The sequence below is a fragment of the Eptatretus burgeri genome, chromosome 13, assembly GCF_056783735.1.
Source record: "Eptatretus burgeri isolate ZD-2024b chromosome 13, Ebu_testis_v1, whole genome shotgun sequence".
Classification (NCBI taxonomy): domain Eukaryota; kingdom Metazoa; phylum Chordata; class Myxini; order Myxiniformes; family Myxinidae; genus Eptatretus; species Eptatretus burgeri.
In genome coordinates, this window is record NC_140973.1 from 1,022,951 (window position 1) to 1,037,294 (window position 14,344).

At 43.3% G+C, this 14,344-nt stretch overlaps 1 protein-coding gene across 6 annotated transcripts in view; it reads left to right on the forward strand.

The window, feature by feature from the left end:
• Positions 1–416: 416 nt before the first annotated feature.
• Positions 417–14,344, forward strand: part of USP49 (ubiquitin specific peptidase 49) — a 79,913-nt gene continuing 65,985 nt past the window's right edge. For 4 of the 6 annotated variants that reach the window (XM_085850763.1, XM_085850761.1, XM_085850760.1 and 1 more), the window contains exons 1-2: positions 417–650; positions 7,738–7,800. The gene's annotated coding sequence lies outside the window, so the exon portion shown is untranslated. Of the gene's footprint in view, positions 651–7,737; positions 7,801–8,590; positions 8,704–14,344 lie in introns of all 6 variants that reach the window. The other 2 variants (XM_085850764.1, XM_085850765.1) reach the window with 2 other exon arrangements.

Genomic DNA, 14,344 nt, shown 5'->3' on the forward strand with positions numbered 1-14,344 from the left:
AAAGACGTTGAAGGTGAAGCATCCCGATTCGTGCTTTAATCTACCGCCATATGCCGTCCTGTGTCCTTGGAATAATTCACTAATTTATTAATACAGTTCTTGAATATATTTTACCGGAGACACAGCGGACGGTCTTGTGTTTACCATCGGAAACCCCATTTTTAACCTTTAATTTTCACCCCGGATGGTAATGCGCTGCAGGAGAAAGGTCTTTATGAAAGCAAGAATAACAGAAAAACCTCAATCGCTGGCCACTCATCCGTACAAGTGCCACAAAACACTTCACTTGGGACCCTTGACAACGGCAGTAACGGGTGAAGCCATTGGCTGTGCCGTCGACAAACCGTGGGCATCGTTACAGCGGACCTCGCCCATTGGTGCATCTCCAATGACGCGGGCGTTGTGCGCGCAGCGGATTGGCTGTGTTGTGCAGGTCCTGCCCGAGCTGTCACACAGCGCGCCGCTAGGCCCGGGCGCCAGCGGTTCTGAGGTGTATTGGTCGAACGAACGGTTTTTCTTGGTTTCGTTCTCCAAACACCGCTCGCTGGTTTTACTCTCTATTTTTCTTCTCCATAAAGTTATTTTTTTTTAAATACCTTTCTTTGTTTTCCGGAAGTATCCTCATCACTCGGCCAGACGGCGCTGCCCTGGTATAGTCCTTGTGAGCTTTGCCCCCCTTTGTGCTTGCTGCCATACAGACCGTTAAAACTTGCCTTTTGTTATCACAACGATCCTGCTCATGGAGGATGAACCCTTTTATTCCATCGCTGCCCTGTCCGCGCTCTGCCCTTTTCATTGTCACTTGGAACAAGCCTTCTTTGTTTATGTTGTCTCCGTGTGTCCACGCTTATCCTGATCCGTGGTGAATCGCCGCCGCGTTTCGTGCCCGGTGTGTCGACGCCAAGCCGCGTATTTCGCGGCCCTTACATGATGTCGGTAAAAGTTCTTTCTTCGTCCCTTCATGTGAGGCCTAGTCCCGATGCTTGAAGCGTTCCCGCGATTTTTTTTAATTTTTACCCGCTCTCTTTACTACATGCTTGGCAGTTATCCATCGGATAATCGAGAATGTGCGTCTGTTTAAAAGGAAGTTCTCTTTCATGGAACTTCAACTCAGGAAGAGGCCATGAGGTCCCTGAAGCCTGTGATATGATTACCAACATATGGTTGTCTGTCCGTGCTCTGTTCTTGGTAAATACTGAGCGTCAAACAAGGAAGCAACATGTCCCACTTTAAATGTCTCTAGTATGACTCGGTCGGGATTCGAACTTGCGACCTCCCAGGCAGAGCGGACCCTCCAACCATTGCACGAAGGGCTCGAGTTAACCGCTCGAGCCATCACAACACCCAGTCTGGTTACACCTTCTGACCATTACACACCGAGTCTGGTTAATCGCTCTTAACTATTACACCACTGTTTCCGGTTAAACGCTCTAACCATTAAACCAGCGAGTCCATTTAAACTCAACCATTAAACCAGTGGGTCTGGTTAAGCTCTCTAACCATTACACCAGCCTGTCTATTTAAACTCAACCATTAAACCAGTGAGTCTGGTTAAGCTCTCTAACCATTACACCATCAAGTCTATTTAAACTCTCTAAACCATTACACCAGCGAGTCGATTTAAACTCTCTAACCATTAAACCAGTGAGTCTATTTTAACTCAACCATTAAACCAGTGAGTCGAGGTAAGCTCTAACCATTAAACCAGCGAGTCTGTTTAAACTCTAACTATTAAACCAGCGAGTCTATTTAAACTCAACCATTACACCAGCGAGTCTGGTTAAGCTCTCTAACCATTACACCAGTGAGTCTATTTAAACTCTCTCACCATTTAAACCAGTCTATTTAAACTTTTTAGCCAGTAAACCAGCGAGTCTGTTCAAAATATAATCATTACACCAGTGGTTCTGGTTAAAGTCTAACCATTACACTGGCTAGTCAATTTAAACTGTCTAACCATTACACCAGAGGGGCTGGTAAAACTCTTGAACCATTACACCACCGAGTATGGTTAAATTCTCTAATCATTACCAAGCTGTTATTTCCCTCCCCAAAGAAGAGGGTGTTGCATTTGGATGTTTGTTTGTCTGGTTGTTTGTTTGTTTGTTTGTTCGCACATAACTTTTGTGTTTTTCTCCGCAACCGCTTGTCGGATTGAGACGAAATTTGCACCATTGGTGTGACTACTCATGTAGAATGTTTTAATGATAATTATGACATCTTAGGTCACGTGGTGTGGTGGCCATATTGGAAAAACGGGAAAAATTTGGACCTCTGTATCTCTGAAACCGCACCAAGGAAAAAATTTAAACTTGGCACCTAGCAAGTACTCCTCATTGGGAATGAGTGTGATTTTTTTTTTTAATGACATCATCGGTGCCCTCGTTATGACATCATAATTCCATATGTAGAACACTACATCTGATCAGTATGAAACATTTTGAGGGTCATCTAGGGATAAAATTGTACATAGGAAAAAATTGATATCATCATTGGTCACATGGTTCGGCAGCCATATTGTTTAAAAATAAAAAAATAAAACTTCAAAAATCTTCTCTGGAGTGACTGAACAGATCGAGGCGAAACTTTGCGTGTATGACCGCCTGTCCATGAGGAACAAAAGGTCCACGCATATGATGTCATAGGTCACATGGTTTCGCAACCATATTGGATTTATCCTCAAACCATAAAAAAATACACCACTCAAAAGCAGTCCTGGCGAGGGTCTGCAATCTCTGATTGATCTTTTTCTTGTTCTTTATGTTTCCATCCAAATCTAGGTTGATGACCTTTTGGTTTTTTTTATCCCCCGCCGCGTGGCGGAAGGGGGATATTGTTGTCACCCAGGTCATCCGGCTGTCCTTCCGGCTGTCCGTCCGTCCGTCCGTGCGTCAACATTTATAGCTGTGAGTGTGATAACTCATAAACTGTTTGCCATATCGATTTGAAATTTGGGTCACACATGTACCACATGAAAAGGAAGAACCTTTTTTGATTTTGGGCGTGGCCGGATTCAAGATGGCCGACTGGGGTGGCCATCTTGAAAAAAATGTTTTTTCGCCATATCGATTTGAAATTTGGGTCACACATGTACCACCTGAATAGGAAGAACCTTTTTGATTTTGGGCGTGGCCGGATCCAAGATGGCCGACTGGGGTGGCCATCTTGAAAAAAATGTTTTTTGTAATAAATGGAAAACCGCTTATCTGATTTCAATTATTTTTGGTTACTACATTCCTCACCCCTGGGGAACTTTTTCGAGATGATGACCAAATGGTGTCTTGTTTCGAATTCACCTCCTTCATTATCTGGAATATGTATGACCTTTTTCATTCAATGGTGGGGGATTCCCCATCTCTGATGGTATATTTAAATTACTATTGTTTTTATAAATTTTACAAATCCAAAAGAAGTGTAGCTAACTTTTCAGAAAGCCAGAACCGTTAGCATTATTAGTCCCTAACCGGATTCACCGAAGGGGACTATAGATTTGCTCTCCGGCTGTCCGTCTATCTGTGTCTTTGTCTGGCGGTCCCACCTGTGGTTTTTCTGACACTTTTTTTTGTCCATATCTTTTATCAAAGTCAACTGAAAATTAGTACATGATAAGTTACAGAACAAGCTCGAGTTTCAGGGCATTTAATCGCATTTAAACAAGGGCAATGTGTTAAATCGCATCTCTGACCTAAAACTTTTAAAAACCACAGTTTGCCATGGATGCTCGCTTTCCATCAACCATTCTTTTTTTCCAACTTCAGTGCCAACTCACCCCCCTCACCCCTCACTCTCACTCTCAAAGCAACCATCCCACTCTTCTCCCTCCAAGCCTCCCTCTCACCTCTTTCAAAAATTCCCCCCTCACCTTTCTCCCACCTTTCATCCCCCTCACTCTTCCTTCTCTAAGTTGCCCCCCCTCTCATCCACCAACCTGCCTCCCTCCACTGCCCTCTCACCTCCATCTCTTCACTCCACCTCCTCAAACCCTCAACTGCCATCTTCCTTGTCTCTTGTCCCCCTCTCTCCCACCACCACAGAGCCTTTTCTCCTCCTCTCATTCGGCCCCCTCCCCTCGCTATTCTGCAATACCCCACACTCCTTCAGCAACCCTCCTTACCTCCCCCCCTCGTCCCTCGTCCTACCCTCCCCCGCCCCCTCCACCTCCTGCACCCAAAGCCTCCTCCCCTACCTCTTCATTAAATGTGTGGACCTCAAATATCCGGGGCCTTCGCTCAAACCTTTCAGATCTTTCCATGCAGGTTGCCACTGACAAACCAGACATTATCTGCCTAACAGAAACTTTCCTCTCCCAAGACGTGTCTGACTCCCAAGTATCTCTCCCTGGTTACTCCCTCTTACGGTATGACAGACCTGAGCCTCGTCCTGGTGGAGGTGTTGCTCTCTTCATCAAAGACTCTATTCCTCACTCTCCCTGCACTGCTCTCACTCCCCCACACCCCCAGGAATACCTCTGGCTTCGGCTTCCCCTCCACTCCCACCTCATGTTTATATGTGTACTGTGCCGTCCACCGAACAGTGGATGACTCCATCTACACCTCACTCTCCGAAAACATGGACCATCTTCTATCTTCTCATCCAAACTCTCTCTTCCTCTTATGTGGCGACTTCAATTGTCATCACGCCAGTTGGCTAGGTGTGGGTACCTCTCTCACCTGCCATGGGACGTCAGCAAAAGCTTTCTGTGACTCATTGGGACTGACTCAATCGGTCAACTTCCCGACCCGGATCTCAACCAATGGTACTCCATCTCTTCTGGATCTGATTTTGACAAATTTCCCTGACAATATCTGCTGCTCTTCCTTCGCTCCAATTGGTTCTTCTGACACGTCCTTGTTAAAGTGGACATCTCTCTGGCTGTCATCAGAGAACCACCTCACCGCCGTCGAGTCTGGCATTTCACTCAAGCCGACTGGCAGGGTCTCCGAGCAGCCATCAAACTTACAGACTGGTCTCCTATCACTACTTTCTCAAACATCAACTCATCCTGGGAATTCTTTCAAAGAAACTTGCTCTCCCTCATGCACAGATTTATCCCCTCTCGTGTTCAGTTGTCTTACCCTTCCTCCCGCCCTTGGTTTACTGAAGCTTGTGGCGAGGCAGTTGTCCTGAAACAACTTGCCTTTGCCTCATGGAAAGCAAACCCAACTGAGGAGCAATCTCAGTTCTTTCCACAAAGCTCGGAACAAGTGTGTATCTACCCTCAGGAGAGCCAGAAAACAACATCTTTCTCATCTCAAGTCTGAACTCTCAGACCTCTCTCCCTCCTCAAAATCCTGGTGGCGTTTAATCAAATCTGTTTCTGGTGTATGTTCCCCTCCATCCCCTCCCTTACCTCAAATGGCCGCACTGCTGATTCCACACGTGATAAAGCTGAATGTCTAAACTCGGTGTTTGCAGCTAAATCTTGTGTCCCAAACCCATCACTATCTCTACCCACTTTACCCAGTCGCACCCAACTGTCCCTGGACTCTGTATCCTTTTCTCCTGACAAGGTGGAGAGCTTGCTTTCAAACCTCGAGTCAGATTCTGCAACCGGTCCAGACGGCATCAGCCCACGTGTCCTCAAAGCCTGCTCTTCTGCTCTTGCTCACCCTCTCTCTGTTCTATTCACCCTCTCATTTTCCCAAGGTCATCTGCCATCTGCTTGGAAATCTGCTAACATCACTGCCCTGCATAAAAAGGTGCAAAACAGATCCCTGTAACTACAGACCAATCAGCCTTCTCCCAATCATCAGCAAGGTTATGGAATCCATCATTGCTTCAGACATGAAATCCTTCCTCTTCTCCAATGGCTTGATTTCCAATCATCAATTTGGTTTCAGACCAGGTCACTCTACCCTGGATATGCTGCTACTGCTCTCCCATCAATGGATGGAGGTCCTCAATGCCAGACAGGAAATCCGGGCCGTATCCCTGGACATATCACGTGCTTTTGACACAGTCTGGCACCCTGCCCTACTCACCAAACTCTCTTCCCATGGTATTCAAGGCCATCTCCACTCATGGCTCGCAGACTTCCTCTCCTGTCGCAGTCAACGTGTAGCCCTAAATGGAGTTCTTTCATCCCCTCTTCCTGTGCAGGCTGGAGTTCCTCAAGGTAGCGTTCTGGGCCCTGTTCTTTTTCTGGTTTTCATCAATGATCTCTCGGACTCTCTGGAAAATCCTCTATTTCTCTTTGCCGATGACTCCACCCTCTGCCGTACCATCTGTCATCCCTCAGACCGGCAAGCAGCAGCTTCTTCGCTCACTGCAGATCTGGATAAAATCACAAACTGGTCCAACACGTGGAACATGTCTTTCAATCCACACAAATCTCACACTCTCACTATGTCTCTTCGAAAGGACCGTTTACAAAACCCCCCATCCACTTTCTCAACAATCCACTGGAAGAAGTCTTTTCTTTCAAGCTTCTGGGTCTCACTATCTGCCATGACCTTTCCTGGGAAAGTCACATTTCCAACCTTGCCTCAAAAGCCAGTCGCCGACTGAGGAATCCTCCGTCGTGCAAAGTCCTTCCTCGGCCCTCTTGAGCTCCTGACTACTTACAAAACTTTTGTCCGTAGCCTGATGGAGTACTGCTCTCCCCTCTGGGCTGGTGCTCCTGCCTCCCACCTTTCTCGACTTCACGCTGTCGAAACCAGGGCTTTTAAGATCATTGGCATCTCCCGCAATGAAGCTGAGTCTTTGGGCCTCTCACTCAATCACCGCAGGTTGGTCGGTGGTCTTTCTGTCTTCTACCGACTCCTCTCCAGCCTTGCCCCCCTGCTCTCTCTGCGATTTGTCCCAACCACATTTCCACAGGGTGCTCAAGGTCCGCCAACAACCCCTTCTGGTAAAACTACCAAAATCACGAATCACTGCTCATCTTCACTCTTTCATTCCTCTTTTTTCCCGCCTTTGGAATAAACTTCCTCACTCTATTCTTTCCCATTCTTCCCTCCAGGCTTTCAAAACAGCTGTTCACCACCACCTCTTATCTTCCCCCATCCAAATCCTCGATCTTTTCTACCCCCGATAATCCACCCATGCCCACTTCCTTCAATTCTCCTGTTTTCCTTCCTGAAAGTCCCTGTAATGTCCATCTTCTCCTCGCCATGTTCCCCGTCCCATCCCCATCCCTCTCCCTTCCACAGTTCACCTGTGTCTGTTCCCCAATGTTTTGTCCCTTCCACTCCCACCCCTCTTGTCTCATGCCTCCTTGCTGTGAGTTGTGTGTTAGCTCTCATACGAGCCTCGACCAAGGTATACAAAAAAAAAAAAAAAAAAATTTCATCAATTTTCACAGAGTTATTTCCTTTTTGGACTTCGTAAATATCACATCGGTAGGGACATGTGTTGCAAAGCAATTCTCGCTCTTCTTCATGTTATTATTTTTTATCCTTTGGGAGCATGTAAGTCTTCATAAAAATCGAGTTTGAAATCCTTCCATTTTTGGATAATGAGGGAAGAGAGCTTGTATTTTTTTTTTCTTTCAACCATTTCCAAAACCTTTATGTCTGTCTTTCTTTGGTGTTTTATTGATACACCACCATGGTATAAGTTCCACTGCTGTCTCAGAAACGCCGGCTTTCCAGGCATAATGTTTTCCATAAGATGTGAATGCCTGCTCGTGTCCATATCTATTTCTGAAATCTATTTCTGAAATCTCTTACGAATAACATATACTAATGTCAAAAGAAACCTCACATAAACCCTGACTATTTTCTTTTCATTTACCAGGTGCAGCAGACTTGTGATAAGCATCTAGTCACATTTGTCCTTTGAAGATTTGAACAAATATTGGTATGTTTAAACAGACAATCGTACTGCAGAAAACATTAAAAATCTGCTCTATGGCTTTGTGAAATGAAATAGCTTTGACTGATTTTCAAAAACAAACATGCTTTGGAGTAGTTGCACTAAGATGGCACATTATTGGAATTGTCACATTTCCAGAATTTTAAATGTTTGAGCTTGCATACATTTGCTAAAGTTGCAATTTCTCTTTGATGCATTCCTATTGTTTTACTTTTTTATATTTTTTTGGTATCTCTTTTGAGGCCACTCATAATCCATATGAAATGCGCTTTTCCAAAACTCACTCATTATATCTCATATCATTTTTGTCAGAGACAGCGGTATATCTCGTGCCATTTTGAAGAAGAGCTGTTTTTTTTGCAGCATTAAAAAGAACCATGTTAGGCCCCTATCTTGAAATATAAAGGGGCTGTGTGCAAATTCAGAATTATCACTTGAGTGTGATGGGGTATTAACAATGTGTCAGAGGGGTGGGGGATGATAAGGTGTCTGTGTGTGTGTGTGTGTGTGTGTGTGTGTGTGTGTGTGTGTGTGTGTGTGTGTGTGAGTGTGTGTGTGTGTGTGTGTGTGTGTGTGTGTGTGTCTGTGTGTGTGTGTGTGTGTGTGTGTGTGTGTGTGTGTGTGTGTGTGTGTGTGTGTGTGTGTGTGGGAGAGGGGTGGGGGGGATGGTGGAGGGATTGGACATCTTGGCAGAAATGGTTCCAGATACAGTATGTATTATATATTTGTCTATTTCTGATATGTGTGTCATTTTCTGCATCTCCTTGGCCTCCAGATACACGTCATTGACAGATGTCAAGGCTGTCAGCCAAAACTGTGGATCCCAGGAAAGAAATATGTTATTTGGGATATTGTTCGGATTTTGGATAGAAATAAACTTTATTTGAGGTATTGTTCCTATTTTGGAAATAAACCAACTTTGTTTGAGGTATTACTCATATTTTGGAAAGAAATTAACTTTATTTTCGGTATTGCTCGTATTTTAGAAAGCCATAAACTTTATTCAGGGTATTGTTCGTATTTTGGAAATAAATAAACGATATTCAGGGTATTGTTTATATTTTGGAAATAAATATGCTTTATTTGAAGTATTGCATGTATTTTGGAAAGAAATAAGGTTTATTTAGGGTCTTGTTCGTATTTTGGAAAGAAACTTTATTTGGGGTATTGTTCATCTTTTGGAAAGAAATAAGCTTTATTCAGGGTATTGTTCATATTTTGGAAAGAAATAAACTTTATTCGGGGTATTGTTCATATTTTGCAAAGAAATAAACTATATTCAGGGTATTGTTCATATTTTGGAAAGGAGTTTACTTTATTCGGGGTATTGTTTATATTTTGGAAATAAATAAACGATATTCAGGGTATTGTTCATATTTTGGAAAGGAATAAATTCTATTCAGGGTATTGTTAATATTTATGAAAGGAATATACTTTATTCAGGGTATTGTTTATATTTTGGAAATAAATAAACTTTATTCGGGGTATTGTTTATATTTTGGAAAGAAATAAACTATATTCAGTGCATTGTTTATGTTTTTGAAATAAATAAACTTTATTTGGGGTATTGCTAATATCTTGGAAAGAAATAAACTATATTCAGGGTATTGTTCATATTATGGAAAGAAATAAACTATATTCAGGGAATTGTTCATATTTTGAAAATAAATATACTTTATTTGGGGTATTGTTCATATTTTGGAAAGAAATAAGCTTTATTCAGGGTATTATTCATATTTTGTAAAGAAATAAACTTTATTCGGGGTATTGTTCATATTTTGGAAAGAAATAAGCTTTATTCAGGCTATTGTTCATATTTTGGAAAGAAATATACTTTATTCAGGGTATTGTATGTATTTTGGAAAGAAATTAACTTTATTTGGGGTATTGTATGTATTTTGGAAAGAAATCTACTTTATTTTGGAAAGAAATAAACTTGATTTGGGGTATTGTACGTATTTTGGAAAGAAATATACTTTATTTTGGGTATTGTATGTATTTTGGAAAGAAATATACTTTATTTGGGGTATTGTATGTGTTTTGGAAATAAATAAACTATATATGGGGTATTGTTCAAATTGTGGAAAGGAAAAACAAAATGAAACAAGAAAAAGAGCAATCAGATTACAAATCCTCGTCAAGACTTCTTTTGAGTGTTGTTGTTTTTTTGGTTTTCAGGTAAATCCAATATGGCTGCCAAACCATGTGATCAATGATGTCATATGTGTAAAGTTTTGCCTCGTTCTGTTCAGCCACTTCAGAGAAGAAGATTTTTGAAGGTTTAAAAAAAAAAAAATCAATATGGCTGCTGAATCACGTGACCGATGACGTCATGATATTCTTTTTCTGTGTAACATTTTACAAGGAAATCAGACATAGGTGGAGGCCATCCAGCTCATCATGTCTGCACGAACACCACACTAATTTATCAACACAAGATCCAAAGAAGAAAATGGGAATTTATATTTTTTATTTTAATTTTTTAATATTTATTTATTTGAAGTCTTAGTAGTTTTGTATTTTTTTTTTCTTCTTCCCCTCATGGGAGGGGGCATGGGCTTGGTTAAAAACACACATCAACCACACAACCCCCCTTGACGAGACACCCACCAAGAGCACTCCGTACATGTGCACACAATCACCCATCCATCCATCGATTGGGACCATACTCTGTGCAGAGTGTTGGTGCTGCCTAAGCAGTCTCCTTGGCTATTTGCTGCAATCCTGGACGGGTTGCCACTCCAACACAGACAATCACCCATCAATGCTCAAACTACAGAAGTCTTATAAACATCTCCATACCCCTCTATCTCCATAACTTCCAGGTACCTATCTAATTCTAATTTAAACTTATCCACTGTTTCTGCTGCTACTACCTCTACAGGGAGACCATTCCATGCATTAACTACTCTCTGAGTGAAAGTCCCCTACCTTACTACCGTCTTAACTCTCCTCTTCTTTACTCTCAAGCTATGGCCCCTGGTCCTATTGTTGCGGGGCCGGGTACCGGCCGCGAGCACAACCGCTAGATGGGGACGCAAATCGGCTCGACCGATCGCTCGGAATGTATAGGTCGTCACCCCGGATAAGTCCAGAGTCGATGGGTCCTCTATCGGACCGAAATTCACCAATGGATAGACCACGTGGGGTATGGTCGATTGCCAATTCAAATTACCTAAATACCCACGTGGTCCAACTACCGGGGAAATTCACCCTTGACGGAACTCGTACGAAAACGAGCCGTTTAGCGCGCTCGTTCCATGTGCGATTACGAGCGGTTTAATAGCCAAGAACCGTCAGTCCAAATGTCCCCTTAGGGCTGTAACAGCTTTTACTAATTCTCAATCACACGTCATGTCGAACCAATGAAAGAAACACAAAACGAGCTGATACATTTAACAAATGGGGATATTTATTGAATAATGGGGGGAACTAGGGAAACACGTAAGAGGCAGAATTAAACCGAATATCAGACAATGCACCTATGTATAGGCACAAAAGCACTTAACAGTTCTCTACTTGGAGGATGGGCCCACGGACACACACACACACACACACACACACACACACACACACACACACACACACACACACACACACACACACACACACACACACACACACGAGAAGTGGTGGCTGACGCCTTTATTTCGGCCTTCAGCTCGGAGGATAGTGGAGCTGAGACCAGGGTCTATTTTGGACCTGTCCGCCTCGTGCGGTCTTCAAGCGAGACGAGCGAACCAGGACGAGACCAGCCCAGTGTCGACCCGTGACAAGATGTCCAGCGAGTGTCCAGACGCGACCCGCGCTCGAGATGACCAGTGAGCGTCGGGATCCAATGAGCGCAGACGCCAGTGACAGGATCAGACCAATCTCTCGACAACGACGACCACGACAGGAGAGCGCCAACCGATCGACTGACTCCCTTTTTATGCGCTCCGTGCGCGGCTCGACCCCTCCCCCCTCGGCACGCTACGCAGCGCATCGGTGGGTGGGGGCTCAACCTTTCCCCTCGTAAGCGCGCGGAGGACACCGGGGGCTGAGGGTTTTTGCTGTTGATCGGTGGGTGGGGCTCGACCTTTCCCCGGGTAAGCGCATGGAGGACGCCGGGAGCTGAGGGTTTTCTCCTCTGCAGGATTTCCACAACCAACGGTCATTTTGTTGCTGTCGTTGCGGAAAATGAGGTTGTCCTTCTAAAACTCCGAAGGCCTTAGTTATTTCATAACTTGGTTTACGGATCCGCCGACAGTATATTTGCCGAAATGAAATATAAATATAAAACACATTTTTAGCCTTTTATACTTATATATTTTCCGCCTCAGGTGCAAAAGTTTCAAAACCCGAAATGTAAACGTCGGCGTTTATTTTCAAAATATAATTTCGTGCACGCGCGCCAAAATGCCGAGTCACCTTTAACCAAACTGCGCAGTCGAGCTGTGCAGTAGTCTTCGGTCATGGCGTCTGAGCAGTGGCCAGCGTGGTTCAGATTGACCGTGGTTTCTGGGGCGAAAGTGATTGTTAAGAAGTATGTCAGCGGTATAAATTTGAGTGACTGTATTGGTGATTTAATCACGCAACATCTTGACGACGAATATTCTGGCCGAACGATTGCATCAATTCAGTGCAGCAGCAGTGATGATTCGCAGGCTACTCTCGATCGTGCCGTTTTGTTTCCATCGAAAGTTTTACACCGCTGTTCGTATTGAAAGATTTTGGTGCCAAGTACGTCAAAGTTTCCCTGCGAGATGCTGATATTCAGCTTTCAACGGACCAGAAATCAGTCTTTGATGTGCTCATGGGGATGGGGAGACGGTACGATCAGATGCCCACTGAAAACTACGCTGGTTATGGCTCTGATTGACCGTTTTGAGCATGTAGACACCTTTTTTAATCATATCCAGCTCTATGCACTGGTGTGCACGCACACATCTACGACTTGGACAGTAATTTTCTCAGCATTGTTTCCATTTGTTTGATGATCCAACAGGTTTCTATAAGAAAAACATGCCAGACTATATTGTAAAAACAAGTTTTAATCCTTCCTCATTTTTTTTCACATCAGATGATACAGTGAACAATGGCATCCTGCATTTGAATGGTCTTCCATCTTCAATGTTTTATTCGATCCCCCTGGTCCGGGATTTATATTTATTTTCCTCCCACCTACCCTTGTCTTTTCCATGGAACATCCGAAAAAAAATCATAAATATTTATAATTTCTAAAAATTGAAATTATATTTATATTTATATTTTGACTTATCGACTCTACATTTTAGCTGAAGAACTGCGTAAACCAAGTTATAAAATAACTAAGGCCTAACTATTAAAATAAATCACAGAGCATTTACATTGATTCACCCACGAGACAAGGGAAGGTAGCTATCTATAAAACACATACTTACCGATATAACTAATCTATAGGACCTGAATGTTGTGTGTGATAGGTTTTCAAATTCGTAATACGATCACTGTCTACTCTGTTGAATAATTCATCTTCACTTGTTTTATCAGGACCTTTCATTATCTTAAACATCTCTATCATATCTCCTCGTAATCAACTCCTTTCTCGTGTATAAAGCCCTGTCTCCTTCAGCCGATCCTCATAGCTGAGTCGAGCTCGGCCCGGAATCAATCTAGTAGCCCTACGCTGAACCCTTTCTGTGGCATCTATGTCCTTCCTAAGTTGTGGTCACCAAAACTGTACACAATATTCTAGATATGGCCCTCACTAAATTCCTATACAATGTTAACACCATCACTTTTGATTTATAATTGATCCCCCTCCGAATACAGCCTAAAACCCTATTTGCTTTACCTATAGCTGCCTGGCACTGTGCTGCCTGCTTACCTCCCGTATCTATTACCACCCCCAGATCCTTCTGTGTGACACGCTCCAAGATTACCCCTTACATCCTGCAATCTCTATTTTCATTGTTCTTTCCCATCCCCAACACCTTACACTTGCTCAGGTTAAATTCCATTTGCCAATCTTTTGCCCAATCTCTGCAAGTATCAATACTTTCCTGAATCTGATCACCACCCCCTCTGCTATCCGCCTTACCTCCAAGCTTTGTGTCATCCGCAAATTTCGAAAGCTTGCTCTTCACCCCACTATCCAAATCATTGATGTAAATAATGAATAGCAATGTTCCGAGTACTGATCCCTGAGGTACCCCGCTACTTGTATCCTCCCAGCAAGACATCCTCCCTCTCACAGCCACTCTGCTTCCTACCACTAAGCCAGTTTGCAATCCATTTAGCAACCTGACCAGCCACTCCACAAACCCTCACTTTGGCTAACAACCTCCGATGTGGTACCTTATCAAATACCTTCTTAAAGTCGAGATATACTATGTCCACTGCCTTTCCCTCATCCACTCAATCATACACTGCTTCATAGAACTCTAAAAGATTTGTTAAACAGGAACTACCTTTAGTAAACCCACGCTGACTACCTTTAATTAGTGTTTTATTTGTTTAAATGGTTCCTCATCCAGTCGTAAATTAATATCTCCAACACTTTCCCCAC